This window comes from Acanthopagrus latus, chromosome 8, assembly GCF_904848185.1.
Source record: "Acanthopagrus latus isolate v.2019 chromosome 8, fAcaLat1.1, whole genome shotgun sequence".
NCBI lineage: Eukaryota > Metazoa > Chordata > Actinopteri > Spariformes > Sparidae > Acanthopagrus > Acanthopagrus latus.
Window position 1 is genome coordinate 17,162,329 of NC_051046.1, and position 18,222 is coordinate 17,180,550.

The 18,222-nt window shown below is 40.8% G+C and overlaps 1 protein-coding gene across 8 annotated transcripts in view; it reads right to left on the bottom strand.

Annotated features, from left to right (window-relative positions):
• Window positions 1-18,222, bottom strand: part of lingo1a (leucine rich repeat and Ig domain containing 1a) — a 179,447-nt gene that overhangs the window by 105,632 nt on the left and 55,593 nt on the right. The window contains exon 4 of one of the 8 annotated variants that reach the window (XM_037108078.1): window positions 17,154-17,262. The exons of the other annotated variants lie outside the window; for them this stretch is intronic. The gene's annotated coding sequence lies outside the window, so the exon portion shown is untranslated. The remainder of the gene's footprint in view (window positions 1-17,153; window positions 17,263-18,222) is intronic. 8 annotated transcript variants of the gene reach the window in all.

Sequence of the window (18,222 nt, forward strand, 5' to 3'; positions counted from 1 at the left end):
GCTTTTCAACAGTATTTTTGAATCAGATATCATGTGGGAGGCAATGGCAATTGTGGACCCTGATTTGCAGGCATTACTGTGCCAGCAGCTCCTGATTGAAATGAAGGAAACCTGCTGAGTGTAAACATTGGGGAGAGAAATGACAAAGCAATTACTGTGTGTCTAGCTGATTAAAGGGGTGAGACCGGTTATTTAGTGAAGGATACCAATCAATATCAAACCCAAATAGAAGGTGACTATAAAATGGGTAACTTTCTGAAAGTGACTACAGATGTTGTTGTTCAAACAGTCTTTCACTCTCCGACTTGATTGAATACTCACTGAAAAGTGAATGTGGTACTTTTAAAAATGATGTTTTGTGATTTTTGATTAGGGGCCTTACGTCTCTCCACCAGTATGATGTGTGATGAACACCCTTGCTGTTTGCATAACATGTACAGGCAGTAACAACACAACAAATACTGCAGTCAACAAAGCCATTTCATACACAGGAAATATCACATCACTGAATATCAGAAGCTGAAGCGGTAATTTGTTCCATCAGTGTTTTTGATGCAATTTCCAATATTATACCAGGACTCTATCAACATAGATGTGTTAAAATCTTTTGGAAGGAAAATGTAACTAAAACTCAGCCAAGCATTTACAAGAACATCTCAAACTGCCACAGCTTGGGTACAAGAATCCGGGGGGTTGTTGCCACAGTGCAGCTTTGTGTAGTTAGAATTGTTAGTCCACATATCATCAAAGTACTCTCTAATTTTGATCCCCCTCAGAAAAGTGTTGCGATTTTCTGTAAATATTTTAATAGATTTGGCCAAACTCACAGCAATTACATATGCTTACCATTTCTGTTACAATTTCTATCCATGCATGCACGGATTAATCCATACAAGGGGTGTACAGATTTCCTTTGTACGGTTTACCTCACGATTGTTGCGTTGCCATCACTCATTTCAGCCATAACACTGGCTGATTGTTTAAGGGGGCTAAAACAACCAATGTTTATGTTAGTGGCGATCTCAATTGGCTGTAATCATAATGATGATGGCAAAGGAGGAAGTCAGATGGTGTCATGGATGGTTGGATGAGTCCAAGACAGGACTTTAACCCTGCAGTAAAAGTCTTAGGTTCCTAGTTTGTGGTGGAAATTTTTCTTATTTAGAAGTGAACAAATGAAAGATGAATCATAAATGGTTGACTTTTGTGCGATTTAATGAAGTTATATAATAAAAGTGAAGAGTAGACTGTGTAGACTTCTCTACAATTTTATCTGCAAGATCAAAGCTCATACACCAGGTAATTCTGGGTGAGACTAACCTTGAGTCTCAAAGAATGTCAACAACAACAGTGACTAAAAATAGGGGAGGTTAGAACATAAAGTCCAGATGGCCAAATGGCCTCGAAAGTATCTTCAATACCTACGTAAAAAAAAAAAAAAAAGAGTCCTGAGAACAGTTTCAACGTTGACCCCATACCAAAAGTATCTTTACACAGTTGATGCTTGGATCTCATGTGCTTACAGTTCAATAAAGCAATCAATATGTGAAAAAAACAGTATCAAGTGGTGCAACGTAACAATTATATCTGAGGTTAAATGCAAATGATACATTTTGTTATTACAGTTGTAACTTGCATGCATAAGTCTACCCACTTCACATACTTCCATGAGTACCCAACATACATCACGTAGATAATGTAATGCCGTGCCCAACATAACATCATGTGCATAATGTAACCAAACCACAACCATTGTATGACATTTATGACATAAGGTACATAAATAACATCATGTATGTAACATAGTGTCAACATGTAACCTAACATCATGTCGTTTTGGGAGTAGACATTACCGTAATTTTGTAAGTTTTGGCTAATGACCCAATCTGTCATTTAGGTATGAGGACGTGTTGTATATTTCGATTCTCTAGAGCCTTAGTTAATTGTGTAGGTAATTAAGGCAGCATAGAACAATTTTTTTCCTCATGTTTAATTAATGTCAAACAATAACACAACTTAGAAGAGACCTCTTGAGCACGGTGCTTTGATTTTTAACTGTCCATTCAGCACATTTAAAAAATATATGTATTTACGGGGGGCTTTGGTCAAAAGTATGGATCAAAAAGTATCTGATATCCGCACTCTGTGTGATTGCTTATGCTTTGCCGTCAGCAAAGAAGACACAGCCTGAGGGGTGGACTTCACTATAAACAAACCAACAGAACAGACATGAATTCCAATGAGATATTCTCACGACATCATCTCCTATACACCTAATAAAAATTTAGCATGCACCCAGTAACTCTCAGCTGTGACCACATCCAAGAGGGAAAAACTGGAGAGCGGTGGTCACATTGGCAATAAATCAATAAGTCAGATAGGCATCACTGATAAGCATTCATTGCATAAGAAAAATAATCAATTTAGCCTCGGTAGCAGTAGTTCTGCTCCTAAACGGTCGTCTATGCTGTAGGAGAGAGGAGCATAGTAGGAACACATAAATTAATAAGCAGCGAGCACTATGAAACCCGCCACGGGTGCAGGGTGAGTGAAACCAAAGTAGGCAGAGGCTGACTGTTGGTCATTGTGGTGGTGAAAAGCAGCATCACTCATCACACACTGGAGCGTACATCGGTAGTGGTAAGTGATGGCCTCTTCCAGTCAATATATTCTGTATCCCATTAGGCCAGTACCACTTTACCTCTTTCCTCTCATTACTAACTGTGTTAATAATCCAAACAGGTCAAGAGATGGACAAAACAGTTATTTTCAAGTTTCAGTTTAAGCAGAAATAGGCCAAGGACATAATAAAACAAGGGCCACCATCTTTGATATATAAGTTTAAATGTATAATAATGTTTTACATTACAACCTTCCTTATAATGTCTAACAATTATGTATTTATATTTAGGTATATTCTGTTGAGTTGTGAACTGTCTTCATCCATACTGTTTACAGCTATGGTCAGTACCAGATATAAGTAATAATTAATAATTATTAAATATAATTTGATAATAACTTCCAGGGGAAACATTAGATGTTATGTCAAATAGTGGGGAACATTACAACACGACTTACCATAATATGAATAAAACATTATCCTGTTTGCGAACATTTCTGCATGAGTCACACTAGACAGATCCAAGTTGTGGTCATTTTTTTCAATTTTTTTAAAAGGCAACAACTCCCAGGATCCTGCACAGTCTTTTGTTTTCTTTTGATTGGCAGAAACTGAGCCTAAACTAAACTGTACATACATGCTAGCAGCTCTGTGAAGCTGTACAAGATACACGCTTGGATGAAAATATTAACACACTGATGTTTTGTTTGTACTGTTTTGTTCACCTTCACCATCTAAATTTAGCGTGTGTTACTGTAACATGTTAGCATGTATAGACATTTCCAATTGGCACATAATATCGCTGAGACTGGGGTATGGGATCAAAAACTGAATACTGGGATATTTTTAAAATGTTGACCCAGTGAAAGTCACCAAAATAACCAGGATTCATCCTTATGGGCCAAGGGATATCCCTAATTTCATGGCAATCCAGTCGTTGAGATATTTCAGTCAGGACCAAAGTGGTATGCTGACTTACAGTGAGAGCAACTTTGACATCCCTAGAGCCATGGCTAAAAATATCAATCAGCCTTAAAAATATGCAGTATGTGTACAGTTGTAGAATGTAAGCTCCACTTTATACACCCTTAAACCGCGACACCCCCAGAAATCTTATTGAGTACATGACCCGAGCGTCCTTGACGGAAGCTGTGGCCTCAATTTCCTCAATTCTTCTTGCTAAATTATTTTGCATATTTAAACTGGCACTTAGACCCACCGTTTGCCATTCCAGCATTAACATGCCGGGTCGTCAGGGATGCAGCTGTTTTGACAAGACAAACATTGCTTTTGTCAGGCTGTCAGAGTTGCCCATTCTTTCAACTCCTTTATTGCTCGTAAAACAGCTCCCTTTCTACCCAATGACTAGCATGCACCTGTGCCACCGTCGATAAAAAAAACAGCTTTGGTGAGTGTTTTAAGCAGCTGCTAACAGCTCCTGCAAAAACTGGGACAGCAGGTAAATTGGTATCGTAAACCATTTCCAGATCAAAGACAAAAGGAGATACTGAGGGAATGACAGCCCCAAAGACGTATACATTTTAGGATACAGCCGAAGGAGAAAGATGGTGGTGCAGTCTCTGCAGTGTGAGATGACTTAAAACTTGGACTGGTCATGATGTCTGCCCTTGACGTGCTGTGAAGTTATTTTTGTCCTTCTGTTGTTCTTCCTAGTTGGTTATATGGAGCAGACAGTGATTTTTTATTTCCTTTTTTTTTGGCTCAAAGGATACAAATGTGTGGTCTAATTGGAGAGGCGCAGCTGCAAAAGACTCACTGTGAATCCGAGTGTCCTGCCAGAACAGACTTCACTCATTTCATGTATTTATTTATTTTTTTCTAAATCATGAGACACGAACAGAGAGAGTGGCCCCTGCCACACACCAGCTGAGCTTCATAAGCTTACCTAATCACACATCTGAGGAGGTTCAGAACATACAGCGAAATTTCAAGTGTGAATTTTCCCCATAACGGACTCAGCTGAACAGTGGAAAGTGGTGGAAAATGGCTCATTCTGTGTTGGTGTTCGAGATCAAAGAAACCGGAGGAATCACCACCCAGCTGTTATGTTCTGTGCTTTATGTCGGCTTTAGAAAAACATCAGTTCAGCTGTTATTTTCCAAGGTTGCCTACGAGGGTGTTCATCAAGGAGAAAGTACATGTCAGGAACCAGACCACTGGCTGCGCTAACAATGCAAACCTTATTGTTCAATTTGCTGCTCAGATCCTATTTTTTTTTGTCTAGCTGTCACATTTTTTATTTATTTTTTATTTTTTTTAAAACGTGGCTAATATCAGATTCCAGTGGTAAACAACAATGAGTCTGAACTGATTACAGAGGAACGAAACACTTCATACAACAACGCAAGCAGTGTGCTGTCGTATGCAAGCGCAAAGGGAGGCCAATGGAGATCAACCTTCACAGTTTTATAATTAAAAAAAGTTGACGTTCAGTGGAAGCCAGCAAATACATAAGCAGGTGATGAAGAGGGTGAGGAGAAAGAGAGCCACATTCCTATGTTTGAAAGCAATGACTGCCACGTCTTTATGGAGGGGTGTATGTGCTTTCAGATTGTGGATTTTGGAGATCTGATTGCCTTTAAAATTATGGCAACAGGGATGGATAGTAGAGTCTAGTATTAGCCGCATATGTTAATGCCGATACATACTCCACTTTGCATATACGTGCTTTAATTTAAGTACACAGTTTTTTTTTTCTCTGTTTCACATATATCTGACCTAATGATGCATTGAGTGATTGTCGCTATATGATTCTGGTGAATTGGAAAGTGACTCCCTTCCTTTTCCTTTTTTTTTTTTTTTTAAAAAAAAAGCAGGATAAATTGTTTAATTAGTATTTAGTATTTATTCATTTACATTTTCCAGTAATACATAGTAAGTTTCTGTCAGTGATTTAGGAGTTCTGTCCCACTTAATAGTGGTCTGAAGATTAGAATTTGAATTTGTTTTCCTCCAGAGAGCAGTCACTATAATGAATCACAACCAAATGCAAAACACCCTACGATGAACCATACATAAACAAGTTACACTGGATGACATATATAATTTAACTTCTAAGACTTCACAGGAATTTGGATTTTGCAATGTTTTATTAAATCAAGAGATACTAAGAACCTACCACATTAATTAATTTTTTTTTCCACCCATTTGTTCATGTTACAAAAAAAAAAAAAAGGATGAGGGAAAATATAATATTTTTGTTCCAAGTGTCACTGGTAAGAGCAATGATGAACAGGGGGAACACACAGAGCATTTGTCAAGTTGGTTAAAGTTTTTCAAGCTTTGTTCCGTCTAAATAATACACATCTGAAACCTATTTTCTGTTACAGTTATGTCAAAAATCTGTGAACATGACTGAAGACAACCAGAATGTGTGAGATGTCAGCTCAAGACACCTACTGAGAAGTGCCTCCTCTACAGCGACAAAATGTTCTCTGAGAAAAGGGGAAACGCTGGTAGTGTTCTAGACTGGTTCCCCATGGTAGAACACGGTCCATCTGTTTGCAGCGCCAATGAGATGAGATGAAACTTTTATGATTTGTGCCTTGAAATTGGGCCACTGCAGCTGAAAACAGGAGCCGGATACAGCAAGGAAAGCCAGTGTGAATACGAATGTAGAGGGTTATACTGACATATGTACAATGGGATAGCATAGCACTTCAGTGGAACCCCGTGAGGACGTCCGTCCCTAACAACTTCAACACACCAACATTTCAGCTTGAAATAAAAATTCTACAGTTTTTTGGCAACAAAGAAGAAGCAGCCTGTGTGTTTAAACTATTCACTTCCCTACTCAAAAAGATGCAAGGTTTTATGGCTTTATAGATGTGTGCTCACATCAGCAGCAGGAGAGCAAAGAGTGTGTACACAGTTTTCATGTGTCCAGAGCATGACCCAACATGAATGACAAGAATTTAGTTTTAATATCTTATTATTAATCTTATTAATGCTGGTAGACCACTCCAAATGAGAGTCAGTATCGATAGTATCAACACATTAGGTATTGATGCCCTCACCCTGTCTTTTATTTATATCATCAACATCGCGGGAACCAGCTGTGTCCAACGGACAGAGACGCATCTTTACTCTAAATGACCAAGGACAGAAAAATAGGAATAAACTAGAACTAGGACTAGTATAATAAACTAGAATAAACTAGAACTAGCACTCAGCGGAGCGTGTGCCTCCACTAAGGCCTAGCAGTCCCCTTTTGTACTCGCTCACAGATACCAGTTACCTAAATACGGCTGATTTTTTTTTTTTTTTCTTTCATCAAGATCTGTTTGTTACAATTTCATAGAAAGTGAGAAAGAAATTCCCAGATCTGTCCCTTTAGAAAGATCCTAGTCCGTAGGTTCTATTCTGGGCCAAGACTCGTCCTTCATTCAAGTTTTTGTGCAGATCGTGCTGACAAACCAACCAATCAATCAATCAACAGACAACATCGATCCGTTGGTTTGTTTGTTGGCCCCAACTGTGGCTCAGGAGGTAAAGCGGCTTGTCCAATTATGAGCAGGTCACTTGATGGACTCTCTGGCTCCCCTGGGTGCACATAGGAGTATCCTCGAGCAAGATACTGAACCCACAGTTGCAAGTGCAGGCTGACACCTTCCAATAGCAGCCTCTGCCATCAGTGTATGAATGTGAGTTATAATGGATGAACAAGTGTGGTAAAGTGCTTTGACCGGCCAGTAAACCGGACAATATGAAAAAATTCCATGTAGAACAAAGAAATGCTCATTTCTATCAGTAGGCCTGCACTGGCCCAAAAAAATGTGGCCACACAGTGTGTCAAGGGCTTAAACATGTTTAAGTTAAGCTGTAAAGCTTAAGTGTATGTGTGTGTGTGTGTGTGTGTGTGTGTGCATTTATGTTTGTGATTGCATCGTGAGCTCTCCATCTTATCAGAAGCTCCAGATGGAAGTACAGTATGTCCAGAAGAATGACAGATTGTGAAGCACATGCATGTTATTGTTTCCCCTTACTGCAGTTATTATCAGACTCTATTTATAGACAGGAGTAACCGCTGTGGACAGAGATCAAAAGTGGCAGAGGTATGCATCAATTCCACAAACAAATTGAAACGATATCTGGGTTTCTTTGGAAACGACTGATACAGCAGCCCAGAAGAGATTGTGTGAATGCTATTGTGTAGCTACAAGACGTGATCTGACCCGAAGGTGATGAGAGTCCAAAAACAATCACCTTGTTCAGATGCAAAACATGCGCCCAGAACTCTGCGTGAGAGATATGCGGTGTGATTAATGGTTTCTTGAAACGAAAGATAGAAGAGACTGATAACCAGATCTTTCAGCAGCACAAATACCGTGCGTGTTACAAAACACACTCACTACCAAAACAGATCACAATTTGCCACTTGAATATCTAATGTTGTAATTTAGGAAAGTTTACCGTGCCTTGTGTATTTTGCTGTGTTTCTGTCCGTTCTCTGTTTCCTCATAATAGAGCCATGAAACAAAAGCCAGTGTGCTCAGTGGAAACGTGTGACAAAGATTAATTTATCAGCCCGGCCTAGAAGAAGTCAGGAGTTGGCAGAAACTGGCAACAAAGGAAGGAAAAAAAAAATAATGCTCAGGAGGAAACTCTGGAAATCGATTTCAGGTTTTCAGGCTGCAAACTGCAAACACTACTGAAGTAGCTTGTATTGAAGATGATACCATAATCCAGCCTGGTCGTTGGGGTGAAATGTTTGCAGTGAATGTTTATGCAAACCACTAATACATTAATCTGTATTTGCTTCAAAGGCCATAGTACCATTGATAGCCATTGATATTTCAACAAAACGTATCATGTATTCACAACACCTGTTCATGACCAAAGTGTCATATCAAGAGCTGGAGGGGATGGTGGTGGAGGTCACAGATGAGAAGGATGTCAAGCAAACATTTGAGGATAATGAGGTAAAGAAGTCTGGAGACTCCTATAGACAACTACAGAAGTCAGGAAACAGCTAAACCAATGTCCTAGGAGTAGGACATGAAGGGTCCATTATCCACGCTATCCAAGCATCATCCACATTTCACAAATGTTCAATGCTATTAACTTAAAGGTGACATCCACGGCCCTGATCATACAAACACTTCAGATTCACCACTTTCAAAGGGACACCAGCTGCTAACATCAAGGGACAAAATGGTACACCTTTCTTTCTTCATCCCCTTCCCCCTACACCTTGAAGACCTTGTCTGCTGTCTGCTCGTCTTGTGACACCGTTTCCACTCATTACGTCCTGTCACGACATTCACTTTGAACTGGAAATATGGTACAAATTACTAGACAAGACACTCCAAATGTGGCTTTGTGTTTACCTTAAAGGCTCGGATTCCCATTGATAACTTATTTGAAGTATTAACTTACACGACTGCGAGACACTTAAAAGTGACCGAAAAATGGAGCACGTTATGCATATTTTATGATACAGTTGAAATTATACAAGGTTACACTGAGTTTTCCCTCTCCCATACACACGTGGGAAATCCATATCCTCCCATACAGTGCAAGTCAAATTAAGAGCAAAGAGGGGCCACTTCGATTACGGCAGTAGAGCGACCCGCTTCACGCAAAGTTCACCTCATTTTGGCTGCAAATTAAACGTCAGCTCTGGTTTCGAGAGCTGAGCAGGTAGCATCTCAGAATACCAATATGCCGAGTCCGTTCTCCAATGCCAGCTTTGTAATCCTGTGGGGATGTTTAATAAAATCAAATTCAAGTGGAGTGTTTTATTTATTTATTTATTTATTTTTTTTTTTCACTTTCAATGTATTCACTTAATTCAGATACGTTGATTTGTGCTCATATGGAGATACCGTGTCGTGTTATAACTTGAATTCTAAAGGTGGGAAAACACAAACCCGTGTCATCAGCTTCAGTTAATCCATAGTATTAAATCTGTTTATCCTCAAAACTCCTATAAGATCAATAATGCTTTCCTGAAGCAGAAGCAGCTCAGCTTGATGTAATAATAGTTTCAAAAACCCCGTCACAGACAGATCACTAGTTCACCAGTACCACTTAGCTCTCTGCTCCGAGGGACTTTTCCAATTTGGCTTAAGTTCGGAAAGCTCACCTGAGCCTGGCCCACTTAAGGTCGTTATAACCAAGGACTGCGGCTGCAGGGAGCCTTCGTGAACCTCTTCCATCATAATCTGCTCTCTTGACTCGTGACAGCATGATCCCTGCTGCGGCAGGTGATGAGTAGCAATGCGGCATTAATATAATGGTATGTAGATCACTCGTCCCATGTGGTGATGGTACTCACTGGCAAACACATGCTACCAACATGAGCCATTATGCATGACCACGCGCGCCATCAGTGTATGCAAATGTAGACACATACAGCAGACTCGGTTAAAAAAAAAATAAATAAAAAAAAAAAAATGCAAATTTATATCATAAGGAATCGCTTTATGTGTAATTGCTTGATAGACGGGTCAAGTGCACGTATAATACATATATAATACATAGATGACATGTATATGCATGAAAACAAGATTGCTGATGAAATAGCCTACTTTTACTTGTTGCTCACCAACTACAAACTGCATACATATAGCCTAATTTTAAGTTGGTGAGTACCAACTACAGACTGCATAAACTATCAGACAAATCTCTCCAGAGCCTCCACCAAAGGAGAAAAATCTCAGTAGTGAAATCTCAGCCAGTGAGGATGATACGACAGACTAGACTGTCTGTCATAAAATGTCTCACGCAATCTCCCCTTGGATGTCAAATAAAAGTATTATCCAGTGAATCAGATAAAGCTGATGTATACTCCTGAAACATGACCATCGGACCGTCAAAGCCAAAATTGTTGAGAAAGACTGAAGCAGACTGAACACGGCCGCATAGGGGTCATGACCAACCAATCAAGAGGAAAGGTTCACGTTCAAAGCTCTGCTCAGTTTTTTTTTATTATTATACTATGGCTAATTATCCCTCTGCTCAGGTTGAAGCTGAGCTATGACTGAAATTAAATGACATCAACAGAGTCCACGCACTGATAACTTCGATAAGCTGTCCTGCAACAACACTAAAGGAGAGCGAGTGAGACATTAAAGAAGCTCATCTTTGTGCGCCCACACAGTCCTGAAAATAGATCTAATCAAGCACGGTGAGTGCAAACACCTGTGAGGGAGGACCGCTGGTGTGTAGAGAGCACAGACAACTGAAACTTTTTCCAAGCTGTTTTGGTACCACGCAGGAACCAGCCTTTTTGGTGTTTTAAAAACAGCGATTTTGACGCTAGAGTGCCCCATGCACACCCATTGAAAATGACTTTCAGCCAAAAACGAAAGCACGGTAAATCTTAAAAGTGCCTCTTTCGTCGTAATTACGCTTTTTACAAAGGTACGAAGGTTTGACTCATATACATTCATACAAAAAAGCCCTGGGCTGCATTTTGGCGAGAGATTCACTTTAAGCTGAAAGAGTTCAAAATGCCGATCACGCGATTCACAGAGACTTGAGATGGTTCCAGGAAGTTCTAATCGAAAAGCATGATTACAGGGAAACAGAAGTATGATGTTTGGGAGTTGCTACGTAACACATAATACACCGACTGACTGATTTACAGTACTGGGAACTACAGTGGTCTATACGATTACAAGCGGATGAGGCAACTCTCTCCATTGAAGGGGTTCTGGTGAGGCCAAAACACACCCAGCCCGTCCTCCAAGCGGGCTGCACTGACGTCTGGCACCATGGACATCCTGTGACAACCTCCCGTCTCTCTCATCACAGTAATTAGAGTATGTGTCGTATTCAGGAGCACTGGGGCAATCACAAGCAGCATCATACCATAGCTGATATATTCCCTGTACCTTCCATAGAATAACAATACATCAGTCTTACAAATCTCCAAGGACACCGCCTGCATATCAAGTGACAAATGCAATGTTGTGAAATGCACCACGCAACAGCTAATATATACACTGTATTCAGTAAGATTATATGACTATAAATAAAATATGAAAATATTAAGATATTTTGCAGAGTCATGGTGCCCACAAGCCTGCTCCGCTTTAATTACACGAAAAAAAGAAGTGATGATAAATTTAGCCAGATAGTCAGCAGGAATGAACCGACTGAAAGGCACGAGCCCAGAGCCCCCGTTCTCTTTCCTTGACACTTAAAAAGTGCCCTCTAAGAAGCCGCTCATTAGCATTTATGTGTGAGGGGCTTTGTTTATTTATTAAAAACCTGGACATTTTGCTGAAAGAGACAGCCGTGGACAAAAAGGCAAAAATAATTTCAGATGGGAAAACGGCCAATGGGGATGAGAGTGCACGGCGCCGACCGGAATACTAATGATGACAGGAGGAAAAACACAAGGTAAGAGGCTCCTTCACAGTGGTGGTCAGGTCGTTTAATATTCTTTAGCACTGCATGTAATGTTGGAACCATCGGGATGCACCACGTCTTAGTTTTCAACTTCTTTTTCTGTGAAGTCAGGGATGATTGTTGTTTTCATTATTCGCTATTAGGACGGATATGTTGGTGGTATCATCAATTTTCTAATGCTTTTCGGAGGACATGATGAAAAAGCGTTCCTCATCAGTCACCCATTTCCCTTTTCACAGTAAGTACAGCCTCAGCCGCTTGCAAACAAGCTAATACACATGCTCATTAGACTGTGAAAGTGAAAACATGCATCCACCCTGTAACAAACAGCAATCACACTTTTGTGCAATTTCAAAGGGCCATTCAATTAACCATGTCAGTTTCTTTGAGCTCTCGCGGGACTGACTCTGCCGAAGACGCTATGCCGATTCCGATTTTCTATGTCTCAGTTTGCGACGTAACACGCCCCGGCCTCAACATCTAATAATAATTGTAAAAACAAAGTTAAACATATCGCAGCTTTATATTTCAGAGCCGTAACCTCCCTCCCTTGGTTTCTCCTGCTGTGTCGGTCCAAAAATAGAGCCCTGGGTGCATCATCCACGATAATTAGAAATATTGGCAGCTTGCTCTAGCCTGTGTTTTCACTCTCAACTGACGCAGATCATAGTGGAGACTTCAGTACAGTCAGGACTGGGAAATGATCCAGGAACGACGTTCGCGGAAGAGGCACCTCTCCCCCAGCTGTGCTTATGTAATAGACTAGCTCTTTTGAGCCTGGAATTAATCTAAAACAAATAAATACTATTTTCATGCTTTAATTATATCTTTTTTTTTTTTTTTTCTTTTTTAAAGCATGTTTCCAAGCAAGCTGTGAGTGTCGCAGCTTTTGAAATATTAGTCACAAAGCAGGATTTGTGAAGGATTGTGCGTTCCAGGGCATCAGAGTAACACACACGCGGGGGGGCCGAGCGAGAGGTCCCAACTAAACGTATTATTATTTTTAATTTACCTCCAACCGAGTCTGTGCATGTTTGCGCACGGGTGGAGGGGGTAAGAACCAATTTCAAGATTAAAAAGTGATGTCAGCCGGCCAAGAATGCAATATTTTAATGATGACCGTTTGCAAGTCATCACTGAGCTGACTCACTGACATTTTTCTAAGGCTCTGTGCGCACGGATCCTGCACACAGATGGCCTCGGCTTTCTTCACAGATTAAGCCCACAATTTGCTAAATACAGTTTAACCCGTGGAGGCTGTAAAAGAAAAAAAAGTCCCAAAACACATATTGATACAGGATCAAGTGGCACACTGCATTGACTGACAGGTGTGAAAATCGGCGGGCGCTCACATGCACCACGTATATTGTGCATTGTCTGGGAAAATTGCCTCCGACGCTTTTTGACCTGTGCAAATTGATCGCGGGCTAAGAGGAGCATCGGAGTGGCGAAGATATGAAATCAAATGAAGACAGTGTGCGGATATTGTCAGGTCTGTCAGGTGACTCTTTCAATGTGATAGTTTCACCCAAACCAGAAGTTAACCCAAGTGATATACAGATTTACTCTAAATTTCAAGCAGCTCTTCTGTTAACACTGGGTTGAAGACGTTCAGCTAAAAAAACCCACACAATCTCTCCATTCACAGCAGTCACAAAAAAAATAATCAAATAAAAAACCCAGGAGCATCTGGATGAACATTTGGGATTTCTCCAATCCGACCTCCCCCTTAATTTCAGTAGGCGGCATACCACATGTGCCAGCAATCAAAGGGAATCTATTGCGCTTCCACCCAGACGTACTGTTTGTCCTTTCAGTCGTCAGTAATGGACTGGCTCTTACAATTCCAAAAACTGTGAATTCGGATTGAGGCGCGGTAAACCCGCCTCCTTGGGATTAGGCGGAAAGAAACGTATGTAACTGAGTGGAGCTGCAGCGAATTACGCAGTTCTCTTGAGATGTGTCTCACTCCTCATTGCATACGTACATCATTCCCCCTTTAGTGGAACTCTTCTGCTGGAAGTAGTTTCACTTGGCTGTCGTTTAGTGTCAAAAATTGCATTCTGCTGTGTGACACTGAGGGAAGAAAGCCGATGTTTCTTTGCCTGCCGTGATTCAAGTGAAAACAAGCCGTGTTGGCTCATGTTTCGTAATTACACAGTACAGGAAGTGTATGAGTAAATTACTGATGCGCATCAAAGTAATGCGCTCTACATTATGATCAATAAAACCAGGACTGTGCTGTGTCCCAGTGATTACAGTAAGCAGGGTACTTTTAAATGGAGTCCAGTCTCCATTAAGGAGAGATTGAATTAGATTTTTCATAACTAAATCAGATGCGATCATCCTGCCACAGTGAGAAACTAGCTTGTCCACGTTGTGGTTCTTGGATTTGTCAGCACAAAAAAAAAAAGATTTCAAGTTATGATGAGCGCGTCCTTTTGTCCGCGTGTGCTCTCAGGTTTTCACAGCAAAGTGCACATTACACATCCTCTGATGCAGTCGCGTCTGGTGCTGCTGTCGTTCTCTCCTTCCTTTATGTGATACTTTTGAGACTCCACAACGTCCATTAAAGTATAAATGGCTTTGCTGCACTTGGCTTAAAAATACTCTGATCAGAGAGCAGCGGGTGATTTTCTTCCCTACACAGTTGTAAGTTGAAAACTGTGATTCCCTACTTTCCTAAGATTTACTGTACGGTCTCTGCTGAAGGAAATCAGGCACGTTTAAAGAAAAATAAATAAATCCAGCAGCGCACCGCATGAGATGAAGTATAAAAGGCTTCCAATCCAATCAAGGCTGGTACATGTACATTTGAAAACTTTTTTGGTTTAGCACAGCATGCTGCTATGCTATATTTAGCAGTCCTGTGTACAGTTGTAAACACACAAAACATTTGAAAAAACGTCTCGGTTGGAGGAAAAAGAAAGGACTGAACAAATGATTCATCACAAAGAACCAGGCTAACGTCTCAATAACAACTGATGTGCACTTTGAACTAGCTTCCCATTGAAGAACTAGGTCACCAGAGGAGGCTTTGCAATATGTTTTGTGGAACAAAAGAAAGCACGAAAGGTCAGGGCACCGTGAATCCTAAAACCTGAGACGTAGACATGTGCATGAGAATCTCTATTGTGTTGCCCATGTAATGCTTCCAAATACAGAAGATAAAAGCTGCTCCTGAATTATTTATACAGTTTCCAATTTATACCATTTAGAATCGCTCAGTCGGCCGCAAAAAAAAAAAAAAAGATGCAGGGGAAGCCGATAAATACTGCTCTTTAATCCTTCACGAACAACTGCTGAGTAATGTTCTCAACCCCGACCTGCCGCAGACTACAGTCGCGTTTGGCAAAACCCAAATGTGAGCCCATGAGAAAGAGTGAGTCCGGAGCAGGGTGACGATTCAAGGAAAGTTAACATATGCTGGGATTTGTGACAGGTAAACCCCTGACTTATCTTTTTTAGTGTAAAATAAACTTTCTGTGGTTGTGAAAAATGGCTGGGAGTTTGTGTCAAATAAAAAAGTGGGGATACTTAAATGTAGATTGATTGCGCTTGGGTCATCTTATCAGTCTCGGCTAACTGAAATCTAGATTGGTGAGGCCATTTACAATTACAATCAAGACATTTTTGTATTTGTTTTGAAGACAAACCTCCAGTGGCAATCAAAGTGGGTTAAATTATCATTCATTATTTATTCATTTATGAGACATCCGGTCTTTTCCTTTACTGAGTTCTTTGTTTTACAGCCTGTCACACTGTAGATCCTGGTACTTTTCATTGAAACATTTACAGTAGATAAGTTTGCTCTGCTTAAACTGTGAAGAATCCAACAGATGAGATTGAGGATGATTGTATTTACTCAAAGAACAGTCAGTGAAGGCTCGTCACAGAATTACTGGGGAGGTTGCCCTCATGAAGTATTTGAGATATGAGCAGTTTCCCTTCGAAAGAAAGCGAAGCGGAGCACGTTGGTAAATCCAACTCTGTCCAGAGCCAGTCGAGAGAGGAGAGAAAGCATCTCTCCCATCATGAAAAGTCTTCTGTTCCGCTCTTTGCTCTTCTTTCAACAATGAAGGCACCGCACTGACACTATGGCAGAATTTGCACTTTAGGAGAAAAAAGCTCTGAATGTGACATTTTGTTAACATCGTGTTCAAACGAGAGAAGTCAATTCAATTTTATGGTAATTTTTCGAGGCGGCAGCTCGAGGTAGTGTGCATTAGACTACATTATATGTAAAAGTGATGATTAATGACATGTTTTTTTTTTTGTTTTTTTTTCAGTAGACCTTAATGTAGTTAGATCAAGAAAAACATTTTCCCTCCTCCTCCTCCCTTTGTCCAAGGTTTATAAAATGCAAGTTCTAAAATATTAAAATTCATGCGAACCATCTGGATTGTGGATTTCTTTGTGGGAATTAGTTCTTTTGTTCATCCCTTTTTGGCTGCTGATGGCCATTATCCAGAAGTGTATTCATGCCGTTTTACAATTTAATTTACTTTTAACTGCAGTGAGTTATTGAGTTTAACATTTATGAACCTCAGTTATGAAGTGTTTTGACTGGTAAAAGCGACTGGTGGAATCTGTGATCAAAAACGCTTAAATCTCTCTCTCTCTCTTCTTTTTTTTTTTTTTTTTTTGCATTGGCTTTGTTTCAGGATCGTGTCTGAGTACACTGGGATGAGAAGCTCATGTAACTTTACAATGCTCGCCCAGCACTATGGACACCATTAGCTGTGAATCGCTGCGACAAATTTGCCAGCCTCATTTCATGCATCATGGTAAATCATGAAACCACATCGGTAATAACCATTATTCTGTATAACGGCCTTGAGAATAATTGCCCTGGAGGTTGAGAAAGAATGAGTTGTTAACTTCTAACTTCTCATTTGGCGACGGGCAGTATCAGCGCTTCCTGGCTGTGGGTGGATGGGGCATTCATGGGCACTGTGAGTCACTCTTGGATGCAAGTCACCCACTGCATGACAAGCTTTTCACTGCAGCCGAGTAGGGCAGAAATGACTCCTGCTCGCCACACACAGAGGTATCCTGTGTGTGTGTGTGCGAGCGTTTGTGCACAAGCGTGTGTGTGAGTATGCCTGAGGGAGACTGAGAGGGAACGAGGGAGACATCACTTAATACTTACCAAACAAAACAATAAACCAATCAGAGGGCGGTATGCTTCTGCCTCAAAATACAGGCGATCAGCTCGAAATTCATTAGCAATGCATCCTGGGATACATTCTTGATTCGATCTGCACAAAAAAATAAATAAATAAACCCTCATAACTGCTTCTCCAGTCCAGGTTGTTTGTTCACAACCCTTCATGACCCCCTACATCCACACTGATGCCCCATTAAGGATTCTTAGCTTGGCTGTAGGAGCTGATACAGAATTAAAACAAAATAAGCAGCGTCTGGATGAGTGATGCACTAATGAGACAAAACCGGTGCTGTATTTAATCCAATCCGCTTGAATATATGTTACGCAAATTACCATTGCAAATATGACTCAAGCTCCGCAATGCAATCAGTGCTAACGTGAACCAGCGTGGCCTGCACCTGTATTTCAATATGCAGCAGTATCGGCCGACCTCGCCTAAGTGCTGGAAAGGAATTATACATGAAACAGAAGCAGAAGGTCCACCCGAGGTGGGGTAATTTGATTTATCTTTTATTATTTTTCCATCCTCCGGTGTTATCGGGGGTTTTCTTCGCTGAAATGGAAAATTTGATAAATATTGATGTCCCTTACAGGAAATGCAGCCAGGCATGTGTAAGATGCAGGGACCCGGCCTATCTGTCATGTGTTTTGGTGGATGTGTGTGTGTAAACTGACACCCCCCCCTCTCTGCCGACGGCCGGAGCCTCAGAAGAGGTTCGTCTTCCTAAAAGCCCTTTCTGAGGCTTGTTAGCGCGTACCCTCTGCTCCTCTGTCCCTTTCTTCCCCCTTTTGTCTCTGCCTCCCTGTCAATCTCTCATTGCTATGCTCTCTCTCGACTTCACCTTCCACCACCAGCATCTCCTCGCTGCTTTCATATCAGTCCCAGCTTCTCCCCCACCCTCTCTCTCTTTCTCTCTCGCATCCCAACATCTCTCGCCCTCTCCCTTCTGACTGTCTCCCTTCACTCCTTTCCCTGTAGAGTTAAAGGCAAGAGAGAGAGAGAGAGAGATGAACTGAGAATTAATAACAAGACAGCAGGAAAAAGATAAAA